Below are 12,097 nucleotides of genomic sequence, written 5' to 3' on the forward strand. Positions count from 1 at the left end.
GCCCCCGCCACCTGCCGGGCCCCCGGGCGGCTCGTCGGGGCCGCCCGCGCTTCCCCCTGGCACCGCGCGCCCCTCCCGCTCTGGATCCCGACCCGCCCCCAGCATCTCCAGCCGGGAGGTGTCCGACCCTCGCTTTGGCACCTTAGGGTCTGGTTTGACGGGGGTGCACGTCCGAGAGAAAAACGGAGAAAACCTGCGATATCACGATGAGCCAAAATGGAGAAAGTTTTCTTCCCTCGCGGCCCCTCCCTGCCCTCTCGGGTTTTAAAGTCCGCACACGGCTCCCCGCAATTACCTCCCCCGAGAGAGATGGGGCGGGTCCCCCGCACCCGGGCCCCAGCCAAGCCAGTGCTGCAGGACTGACACAGCAGCCCGTGCAGGGAGGGGTCGCACCGGCCGAGATTCTCCTTGGGGGACTTGCATCAGCAGTTCCAGAAAAAAACGACGGGGCCAGTTCCCTAGGGCTTAGGGGAGCCAGGCTGTTTAAAGGGGAGGGCTGCCTTTTCTCCATCCCTGCCTTGAAGCGGCTGGGAACGCGCCCCTCGGGCACCTTGCTAGGGGAAAGGCTACCCTTGAACTCAGAAACTCCAGCCCTCTACTCTCTTCCAGCCGAGGCCTTTACCTTAAAGTTCTTGACCTCTCTGAACTTCAAGTTTATCCTCGTTAAATGAGGGATAATAATAACGGTATCTACCTCAAAGGTAGCTGTGAGGATTAGATGAGGAAAACAAAATAGTTATTCCCAGCCTATTGAACAGAACTTTCCAAAGGGCAATCCACATTCACCCATTCAGTATTTGCTGAGGCCTCTTACATGGCAGAAAAAGCATTTATGAGACATATTTGTTCAAAAAGCTTAAAATCTGTCCAGCTGAGGACTTAAAAGAGAGATCCTCAGCTGGGTCATGGGCCTCACTTATTACAACTGCTCTAGTTAATCTTATGGAACTCAACATAAGTAAGAAGAGATGCCCTTCACTCAGAATTGGAGGATGTTCTAAGCAGCAACGTGGACAGGAAACAGTCTCATCCTCACACCCAGTGTTGTACATGGGAGGACTATAATCCTGGACAATTGTATTTGAACTACCTCCATCCCCATCTGTCTGCCCTGAAAACAGCATTTTTCTGAGCCCTTAAATCTCAAATATAGGAATGAGCAGTGTGAGTCCAAAGAGAGCCTGAAATCAAAGGATTAGAGAAATCAATTTGCCTTTTTCCGATATCCCTAAGGAAAGTTTATCCCATACATCATGATTTTCACTCTACTTTGATTTCTTAACCGGCGAGCTTGGTAATCTTAAGGATCTTTATTTGGAGGGAGGAGGTGATTAATCCGTACTTTCTGTACCCACGCTGTCTTAGATAAGGACTTCAGGAAAGTGATGATTCCTACAATCTATTATTTCCAAAATTATGGGCCCAAGGACTTGTACTATGACATAGAAATGGACTGTTAAGGCCAAAATGTGTTCCTGAATTCACTACTGAGAATTGAGAATTGAGTCTGGGGGGCTCATAGTAGAAACACCAACCACTGAGCTGAGTGGTTCTGAGTCCAAATCCTAACCCCAGAGTCATTCTTGACTTTTTCTTCTTCCTCATATGGCCCCCACATACCAGAAACCAGCAAGTCATCTCCATGTTACTCTAGTAATCAATCTGATTACTTTGGTCTACTGTTCCACTCTATTATCTTCATTTAGAGTCTAAACCACAAACATTCCAGATTATTGCAGAAGTGGTCTAACTGAAGTTGTCTTGTTTACAATCTTGCCTCTTATTCCTTTTTTTTTTTTTTTGCCAGTTTTAACATTTTTCCACAAGGCCTTTCTGAATGGCCAAATCAAGCCATTAAAATTTCATTAAAACTCATTAATCACTTCTCAGTTGTCCTCTAAGTCATATTCAAACTCCTGAATGTGGCACAGAAGCCTTCAATGATCTGGTCTTGTTTACCTCTCTGATCTCATTGTTACCACTCCTCATCCACCCATCCTCCCTCCTTGCCTCCGCCCCTTCTCTGTTCTTGCCACCGTTGGTACTCTCCCTCCACCTACAAATGGATAACCCTCAAACTGTAGAAATTTCAGTTCTCTGGAGGGGTCATGCTTTCTTTTTCCTCTAAACTGTTCACGTGCTGGTCCCTCTGTCTAAAGCATTTCTTGCATCTCACTCCCCTTAACCTCCTTCAACTCCTAAAGATACATTAAGTTTCATTTTAGAGACAGCTTCTTCCAGGAAACCTGACCCCTGAAGGTCAGTCCTTACATATTTCCAGGACACCTGTTTTAAATTCACCCCAGGAGAACTGTTCAGATGTTGTATCATAATTCCCTATTTATTTGTCTGTCTTCACCGGGGATCATAGGCCGTGTCGTGCCTAGTACAGGTCCTGTCATATAGAAGACACTCAATATACAACAGTCAAACGAACGGATGCATGAATGAGTGAGTTCTATAAGCCCGTGAGCCCATCAACACAGGGTAAAGAAAATAGACAGCTCTGGTTTGCGAATGACTCAGAGAAAGCTGCTGTTTCCAGTATGTCTTTGTATTTGATGATGGGGTGTGTGCCTAAAAAAATCCAACATGTGTTCAGTGAAAGCTTTTACTGCAGAAGTGCAGGCAGTGAGAGGCTGTGTGGTAGCCCCGCTGTCACCATGGCAACACTGCCAAGGGAAAGGCTGATGATTTCCTCTTCCAACGTCTCTTAGCTCCGTACTTTTGGAGCCCAAGCCTGTTTTTCTGCTGTTCTAAAAGGCAAGTTTTAGAAATGATAATATATATGCTGCCTTTAATTTCATTCAAGTGTTTCTCATGTCATTAAGAGAAATGTCTTATCATGTTTGGATTATACCATCAAAGACATATAATCTAATATAGCATATTATATTCATCTTTCATCTGCTTTTAAGTATTCTCATGCATCATTTTCCATTTCTACTTGTTTTGTCATCTTGTTTTGTAATTTTGTGGTTTCTCCTTTAGAAACGAATGTAATGCTGGGTTTTAGAAAATATCAGCTGCTTTAGAAGGCTAGAACCCTTCAAGATTATAAATAATATCCATGTTCAGGCCTGGGAAGGAACCGGAAATTTGGGTGTTATAGTTTGGGGGAAAAGAAGTATGTGCAGGTAACTATGCCCCCCGAATCTAGTATAAATTATTTAATTCTTTGTTTATGTGAAATTAAATGAAGAGTCTCTTCATTTACACAAAACTTTATATTTTCAGAGCTCTTTCTATTTTTAGAAACTCATTTGAACCTCACAAAAATCCTATGAGGTGCATGTGGCCAAGCCCTGAAACTAGAGAAGTGATAAAGGACAGGTTTTTTATTGATAGGAACCCCCCAGCCAGCAAACTTTACAGAAAAGACAATATATATAAAAGCACTGCAAAGAGAAAGCATCTCCACCATACAACCGAGACCTAGTGCAGCCCCTGCCTCCTCCACCCCCCCACCCCGCCCCCATCCGCTCTCCCTCACAGCTCACAGCTCACCTGCCTGTGTATGCTGAGGGCTTCTCCGGACTCCGTCAAGACTGACAAAGCACCATCTCCTAATCCTATCAGCTGTGTGAGCTAGCGCTGCCTTCTGTCTCAGTGACCCGACGTTGGGTGATCTGCACAGCAACAAGGAGCAGCTGACGTGCTTTACAACACGTCATGAGGAGAAGCTGCATTCTGGGGCGTCCTGGGAATTTTTTTGTGTGTGTGGTGGGGTGGAGACCCATATTTTTCTCACCGGGGAGAGAGCTGCCCATTTTCAATCCTCCTCTTACTGTATGTGTGTTAATGTTACTCTGTGGTTAAAGGATTTTGCTGTTGCATAACTGTAAAGAGTAGAATTCTGCAAGATCACTCCCTGAGGAGGGGGCCCAGAGAGTACCTGGAATAGAGAGGGGAGTGGGCAGCCTGAGGTAGGGCCGGCCAGAACATCCAGTGGATTCAGAGGGTAGCACTTATTTCTGCTCCACCGAGCCCTCAGTCAGAGGCACCTCTCAGATGAAGAACGGGAATTAAGGGAAACTCCAGCTGAAGAGGCAGAGAGGTTGAGGGTTGGGGGCTTTGAAGAACGGTATGGACACCATCTTCCACTTGTCTGATGGGGGAGCAAATATGAGGTAATCCTCCCCAAATGCCATCTGCTGTTCGTGGCCTTTTGCCCATTTTTAAGAATAGGGACAGATACTAGCCAAAGACAGAGAGATGGTGATTGTCTTGAACAAATTGGGGGCCATGTGGTTGGACAAGTACATGTATACTTATCAGGGCAGTAGATTCAAATGACTGAAACTAAGATGTTCTGCTAGGTATAAGTGTCAAGGCTGCCAAGAAACTGAGTCTTGATATTTACCTAGTGAAAAGCTTCAAATGACTGGACAAGACAGCAAAATGTGTGGGTCTTATAGATTTACAGAAAGGGCAAGGAAAGTTATCCATAATGTAGGCATAAGAAGGCCTAAATCCAGAGGTTGAATTCTGGGCGGAAAGAAAATCACCTTCCACTCTTAGGAGACCAAGAGACTAGAAAGTAGATGAGAAGCACAGCTGTTGAAAGCTGCCTGAGCCCAGTTTGGAGAGCAGCGACTTGGAGAGAAGATGAGGCTGAGAGTCTTTTCACACATGGAAGGGGCAGAGCAGGTACCCCAGGTCAGAGGCTCTGAAAGATGCATTCAGCATCCACACCAGTCTAGGTTTAGAAAAGAAGTTTATGATCTAAGTTCCCAGAAAGCAGATCTGTGGCTAGATTTATGTTAAAATAAAAGAATCTGTTCTCCATTATATCAGTTACTTCCATGCTCTTGTACTTGTTTTCCACTCAGATTTCTAGTAAATGTTCTCCTCCTTCTCCTCTTTCTTCTTCTTTTTTGAAATTTTGCCTTTATTTCTCCTAAAAGATGGGGGAAGGATTTTGAGATGGTCTACTCAAGGGGCAAGAGCAATATAGCAAAATGGAACAGAGCGCCCCTAGAGGCCAACTCCTGTGATGGCAGCTGCCGAAGTACAGGGGAAACCTTGAAGGACCAAGCCGTTGGACTTTGGGAGCGGGGTGGGCTTTATTTCCACCTCCTAGGTCACTGCTGTGAACTCTCTTCCCTCATCACCTGAAATCCTGTGACCTAATGAGTAAATGTAGCCCCCGTTATGTAGTTGTAGCTACTTTCCTGCAGAAGAATCTGTAGAAAAATAAATCCAGAATTTGGGAATATAGCCAACATTGTTTCATCTACCGGTGTGTCCTCCTTAGCTATTTCTAGAATACTGTTTAACCAAAGATGAAAAGAAGTACTTTTGAAAGAAATATATATGTAGCTCTAACATTTTCTTTTTAAAGATACAAAACCCACATCACCAAAATTTTGAAAAAGAAAAATATTACTCACCATCTCATTGCCCTAACATCAGTTATCCATATTCCTTCTGTTAACATTTTTGTGTATTTACTTTCAGGCTTATCTACTGTGCATCAAAAACAGAACTGTTAAAATGAGAATAAAAGTCTCACTTGGGGCCTCTTGATGCCATCGCATCTGGCTATTTCTGGACGGCTGTGGTAAGCTCCCAGGCCCATTGTTTTCCCAGAAGTTATTCCCCTCTGTTTTCCTCTGATTGGGCACTAATACAGGATATTAGGCTCTCGGTCCTCCTTACCACTGTTGACAAACAGCTGCGGCTGCAGCCAGAAGCTCAAGGGTATCTTCCCGGGTTCCTGGCCCTAGTGGTGACTGGACCAGCCAAATGTTTCAGGAAGAGCTGCCAGGGATATGACGGAGAATTAGCAAATTCAAGGCTTGAGAGTGACCTCAACTCAGAGGGTGGTAGAGAAACATCTGTGTCCCTTTCAAATAGGAGCCCAGCTAATGGCCTGCCCTGATGATGCTGATTCAAGCAAGGGGCAAGAGAGTGAAATGAGTTTCCTGAAGTCTGCAAAGGTATCTGTACTGAAAAGAAGTAGTTTAACAAAGGATATGGAATCTCCTGTCCCATAGGCCCTTCTTGGCCTCTTTCTGACTGGGTAGCCTTAGATCACTTTAACCCCTCTAGGACTGAGCATATGATAAGTACATGTTAATTAAAAGAAGAAAGGAAGGGAGGAAAGAGGGGAAGGAGGGAGGGAGGGAGAGATGGAAGGAGGGAAAGAGGGAAAGAAGAAAGAACATTTTGTGCCAGTTAATATCTTTGGGAAAATTAACTTCTCTGATCCTCATTTTCTCACCTATAAAATGGACTTAATAACAGAAATTACTTCATAGTGCTGTTTTAAGGATTAGATAAGAATACATGCAAAACCTATCATTTACGTTGGGCACATGGTAGGGTTTAACAGACACCCTCTCTCCCTCAGGACCAACCACCATTTCTACCTCCTGTGTACTTTTTTCATATTCTCCATATCCTGAAGATTTTTATTTTAATTTTTATTAAGGGGAAGCATTATGGTTTTCCCCAAGTGCTCGCTTTGGGAGCACATACACTCATGATTTCCCCAGGTGACTTATGAGATAGAAACTGAATTTTTCATGGGAAAAGATGTTGACAGAACTTTTCTTCCCAAAGTAAGATTAAAAAGGTGGAAGGCATGATAAATGGCCTAATACCTCTCATCCCTCAATCCGTCCACCCATTCATCCATCCATCCGTCAGTGTTTATTTCATTCCTATTCTGAGCCACACACTGGCTTAGATACTGTTTCCAGTGTATTCAAAAATGAACAGTTTCCTGTCCTCAAGTATCTCACAGTCCAGTAGAGAGATGGGCATGGCCATACACTGCTACGCTATTCACGTTGTTAACCTCTTGACACAACAGTGTCCTGAGGGCTGGCCAGTATCCCAATTAGTCTGGGGTCTAGGCTTCCAGGAGTGAGTTTTAAAAAGAATTTCAAAGGATGAATGGGTGCTGTCATAACTTGGGTAGAGTTCCTTTCTTTCTCTCTCTCCTGCCCTCTTCTGTTTTCTCTTATCACTTTCCCTCCCCTTCCTTGCCCTTCACTTCCTCAACCCCTCCCCCCAACCCTTCTTTTTACTTTGAGAGACCTGCTACTCTTCATACTGGCCGATGGACTGATACAGAGAGAAACTTTAGGTTTCCCCTTGAATCTTTACTGTTTGACTGTAATTTTCTGGAAGAAAAGGTTTTTTATTTTCAGAGTTTTGATGGCCTAATACACCATCAAGCACATACCTGGTGCTTCAATCAATATTCTAATTAGCAATATTATTTAAAATTTCAAGAACACCATGTTATACTGCCACCTATTGGTTCATTAGTGAATTGTCTCCTGACCGGTGAAGTCTGTTCTTTTGGTTTGCAACCAAGTAAGTCTTCATAACAGACCTTCACAGTGGCCTTATTTAAACTTTCATCACTTTCAGAAAACTTCCAAAGTTTAAGGTTACACATAACTGAATACATAGGTGTGATAATAAGTATGCGCTTTGTGGTCTGACAAACGGTTCCCAATGTTTTTCTTCTCTTTATCTGCTGAGGCACCGTAGACAGACGAGGTAAGTCATATTTGTAAGTCATAGTCAGATATTTCCTACCCTTTATATTTCCAAATCTACTTCTCAAATTATTAGACTACATTTTTATAGCACTTTTAGGTTTATATAAAAATTAAGCAGAAAGTACAGAGTTCCCATTTACTGTTCCAAAGCTCAAAAATAGATCTCAGAATTTTGGACACAATCCATTCCTTTTCTTCTTCTTTTTTTTAAATCTTTGGATACAATCCATTCCTAATTAAACTCTACTTCTGAAGGGGGTTCAATCAAATGCCTATCACATCCCTTACCTCTTCCCTGCCCTTCACTATACCCCCTACACCTGCTTGGTTTGCTTCCAAGATCTTCTAACTTCATGGTGGACTCAAGGCCAAGACTTCTGAATCTTTCTTGCTCTTTTTTTTAAACATTTTTTTTCAACACTGATTTATTTTTGAGAGACAAAGACAGAGCCTGAGCAGGGGAGGGGCAGAGAGAGAGAGGGAGACACAGAAACCAAAGCAGACTCCATGCTCTGAGCTGTCAGCACAAAACCCAATACGGAGCTCGAACTCACAAACTGAGATCATGACCTGGGCCAAAGTCAGATGTTTAACTGACTGAACCACCCAGGTGCCCCTTTGATACTCTTAACAGAACTACTCTCCTCTGACAGGAAGCTGAGCAGAGGGTAGGGGGTAAGCCCCGCATGCCTGCAGGTGGATGATACCTCTCTCTAGCTGCAGGGGGACCTCAGTGCTCCCTGGCAATCATTTTATGGCCCTTTATCAGCATGCTTTCCTATTCTCTACAGGGTCTAGTTGGAACCCCCGCACTTCAAATCTACTGTCCTACCAACTCCACCCTCATGCTATACAGATGCCCCCATCTCCTGACTGACAAAATAGAATCTTTAAGAGAACTCTCTCAATCTCTTGCCTCCAAACCTACGAATTCACCTGCTTCTACCCCATCATCTCCATTCCTGGTCCTTTCGAATGGAAGTCGTCCCTCTTCTGTACAAGGATAATTCTTTTACTTGGGCTTTGGGTCCCACCCTTTCTACATCTTAAAGGTAGTTATCCCATTAGTTAGTCCTTCTAAAACTCCAGGTTTCTATTTCTTTATCTATAAAATGGAGCAATCACGGTACCGACTTCATAGGGTTATTGTGAACATCAGAAGAGTTAATACATGTGAAGAACTTGGAAGTCTCTAGTGTATATCAGGCACTCAGTGAGTGTTCACTGTGACTGTTAGCTACTATTCTTTTTTTGATAACTTTAATTTACTTTTTCTATCAGAGAGTTCACATCACCATTTCAATATGAGTCCTTTCCCAACTAAATAAATGACTCTCTGAAACTCTCGTATCTATTACTACCCAGTTGCTTCTCCCCATTCATCATCAAACTTCTGAGTCTATATTCTGATGTCTCACTTTATCCTTGCCCCTTCACTCTACCCATGCATGTGTATCCACCATTCTATCAAGAGCTCATGCCCAAAGAAAAAACTTACCTCCACGTGGTTTAATCTAATGGCTACTTTTTATCTTAATCTGACCTCTCATCAGCCTTTAGGATAAACACTCCCCCCCTTTTGAAAACTGCTTTCCTTCTATAACTCCGCCCTCCTGTTTTCTTCCCTTCTCTGTATCCTTTCTGGCCATTCCTTAAATGTCGGTGTTCCTCAGTTACTTGTGCTGACCCTCTCATATTTTCATCCTCCTTTCCCTCCCTAAGTAATATCTTTCCTTTTAACTGTTTCCATTATTACTTTTTTTTCTTCACAAGAACTTTATTTTAGATTTCATGTCCTTATAAAAAGTACATTACATCAAGATTGCAAAAAAGACAACTTTTCAATGAGACTACTATACACTCATCTATATTACCTCATAATTCATTTCCTATCCTACCCAATGATAAAACATTTTATCCTTCTTCCATAAATTCTACAAATCCACATCTCTATGCATGACTATCCCATAATCCATCTGGATATCTTGACTTTGGCATCCCTTAGGGTCCACAAACTCACTATATTCCAAACTGAATCTATCATATTTCCTCTAAAAGCTAATCTTCCTTCCGGGTTCTCTAAATTAATAAATGCTATTATCTTGCAGATCCAGGAAGCTGGATGGTACTCTGACTACTTCTCTCTCCTTCGCCTTTACAACTAATTGGAACTGAAGTCATATCTTTTCTACCTCTTAATTATCTTTAAAACATATTCATTTCTCTACATCTCTTCCAGCTTGGATTTCTAACCTGGCCTATAGACTTGTCTCCTTCAGTACATTTTCAAACAGTAGCCAGCGTGATCTCTTTAAAGTGCAAATTTGATCACTCTCCACCCGACCCTGCATCTCCTGGCCTCAGTGGAAGCCCTTCAGTGTTCAACATTGCTCTGACTATAACATTCATACACTAACATATGGCTTACAAGATCTCTCATGATCTAATCCTTGCATTCTACTTTTGACTTTCACAAATGTTGTTTCTTCCACCTAGAGCACTTCCCAATCTCTAACCTCCATCTCTCACCACGACCATCTGGTTACTATTGCCCTCCAGAGAGATTCACTGAAAAACATGATTTGTTAGAGTTATGAATTTACTCCAGTCTTGAGTGTGAAACAGAAAAGAATGATTTTTGGCTTTGAAAATGCTTTCTGCTCTAACCATACGGGTGCATAGTATTATGGAAAGATAAATTCATATTAAAGACAAGATGAACATGGAGGCTGTGTTAGCTTTTGGGCTAGTAACATGAGTTGAAGAGCAATTCAAAAGAATTTTTTAGTGATCAAGTGAAATAATGACTTCCAAATTGATATAACTTGAAAAGCTTCTGCCAGAGAAAATACATACGTTTCATCCTACTTATTATAAAATATTAATCTTAGCTTCATTATTCTAATAGACTCACTTCTCTCGAGTGAGAATTCAAATCATGCTCTTTGAAAAAGTATTCCCCTGACTCCTTGTTATAGTTTTCCCTCCTTTCCCCCCCACCACTTATTTGACTTTTAGTATTAAATTAGAAAACAATTCTCGTGAGGATTTATTTTTTAAAAAGACACTGGCATTTATATTTTTAAATACTCACATGGTTACATTGCTGTATTTTTTTAATAATACATTCAGGAAAATCCAACTTTTCCAACTGTATAAATGACTTAAGTAGATTGCTTTTGAAACTTGGAAAATTTATAGTAAATAACTATGGGGGCAAGAGAATATTAGAACATCTCACACTGTACAACCTTCTTATATACACTTGAGAGCAGCAGGTTTCCTAGTGCTCGAGATGCTAAGTATAGAAGCATGAGTTTGTTAAAAACCAATGTGCTTGCATTTCTCATAGTAAACATCTATAATTTCTGCATATAAATTACTATTTTTTTTCTGTCTACCTGAAGGCCAGTAATTCTCTCCACAGAGTTCTAAATTCAGAAACACATCTCTGGGAAAGGACTGTGAAATGCTGCATATGGGGAATAAATATAGACGTAAGAATCTTCTGTTTTTCATTTTTGGTTTTTAATTATGCAATAACAGATATCTGAAATGGTATTTTTAAAATATCACACTGGAGCTGAAGCAAATAAAAATTAGGCAATTTCTGTAATACTCATCTAAGAACTGCCTTACTGAGTTTTACTTTCATTGTTATAAATCCTATCCTGTGAGTTCCAGACTTTTTAGAAATAACTGATTTTATTTATTCAACAAATATTAACTGAGCCTTTTCCCTTGGCATGTATCAAGAACCCTCATGAATATTAGGGGACATTTAGGTAGTCTGGCTTGGCAATAGAAATAGATATGATTTTTAAATTTTACTCTGTGCCTTCAGCAGTTCTGGGACTCTTATATGTCCACAGAGAATAAAGGCAGAATAATGAACTCCATCCAATCATGCTTCATCCTTTTGGGCAATCTTTAAATAATTAACATAAAATATGATCATTTTACACATATAGAATAATGACATGACCTACTTAATATTAAACTATATTTGAAGATAAAGCAAAAATAAAAATGCAAACATAAATATGACAAAACACTATTTATTAATATCAGATTTTTTCTCCATAATTAAGAAATGTGGTCAAGTGAAAACCAAGCAAGTCTTTCTTCTCCTTGGTTGAGTCTCATGAATTCCTTTTCCATAGAGCACTGCTGTTCCTATACACATTAAAAACTTGGGGCACTTGGCTGGCTCGTCCATTGGACATCCAACTCTTGATTTTGGCTAAGGTCATGATCCCAGGGTCGTGGAACTGAGCCCATCAGGGTCTACACTGAGGCTTAGCGTGTAGCCTGCTTAAGATTCTCTCTCTTTCTCTCTGCCCCTCTCCCCTGCTTGTGTGCTCTCTCTAAAAACAAAAACAGAACACACCTAAATGGACACACAAAAACCCCTTAGTGATAAGAGATGTATTCACTTCTTCTATTTTGCCAGAGTATTTCTATTATTACACTTTATGGCAAAACAGTCATGCCTCCATAATTTTCAAATAGAGTCAGAGACAATGGCGATTTACAGAAGGAATTTGAGTAGAAAATTGTTTCCTTTTTTGTATTCA

General features: G+C 41.4%; 1 protein-coding gene across 3 annotated transcripts in view; it reads right to left on the bottom strand.

Moving 5' to 3' along the window:
* Window positions 1-12,097, bottom strand: part of SYBU (syntabulin) — a 107,697-nt gene that overhangs the window by 70,237 nt on the left and 25,363 nt on the right. For 2 of the 3 annotated variants that reach the window (XM_029923682.1, XM_029923680.1), the window contains exon 1: window positions 3,508-3,629. The exons of the other annotated variant lie outside the window; for it this stretch is intronic. The gene's annotated coding sequence lies outside the window, so the exon portion shown is untranslated. Of the gene's footprint in view, window positions 1-3,507; window positions 3,630-12,097 lie in introns of those variants that run through there. 3 annotated transcript variants of the gene reach the window in all.

Source organism: Suricata suricatta, chromosome 15, assembly GCF_006229205.1.
Source record: "Suricata suricatta isolate VVHF042 chromosome 15, meerkat_22Aug2017_6uvM2_HiC, whole genome shotgun sequence".
Classification (NCBI taxonomy): Eukaryota; Metazoa; Chordata; class Mammalia; order Carnivora; family Herpestidae; genus Suricata; species Suricata suricatta.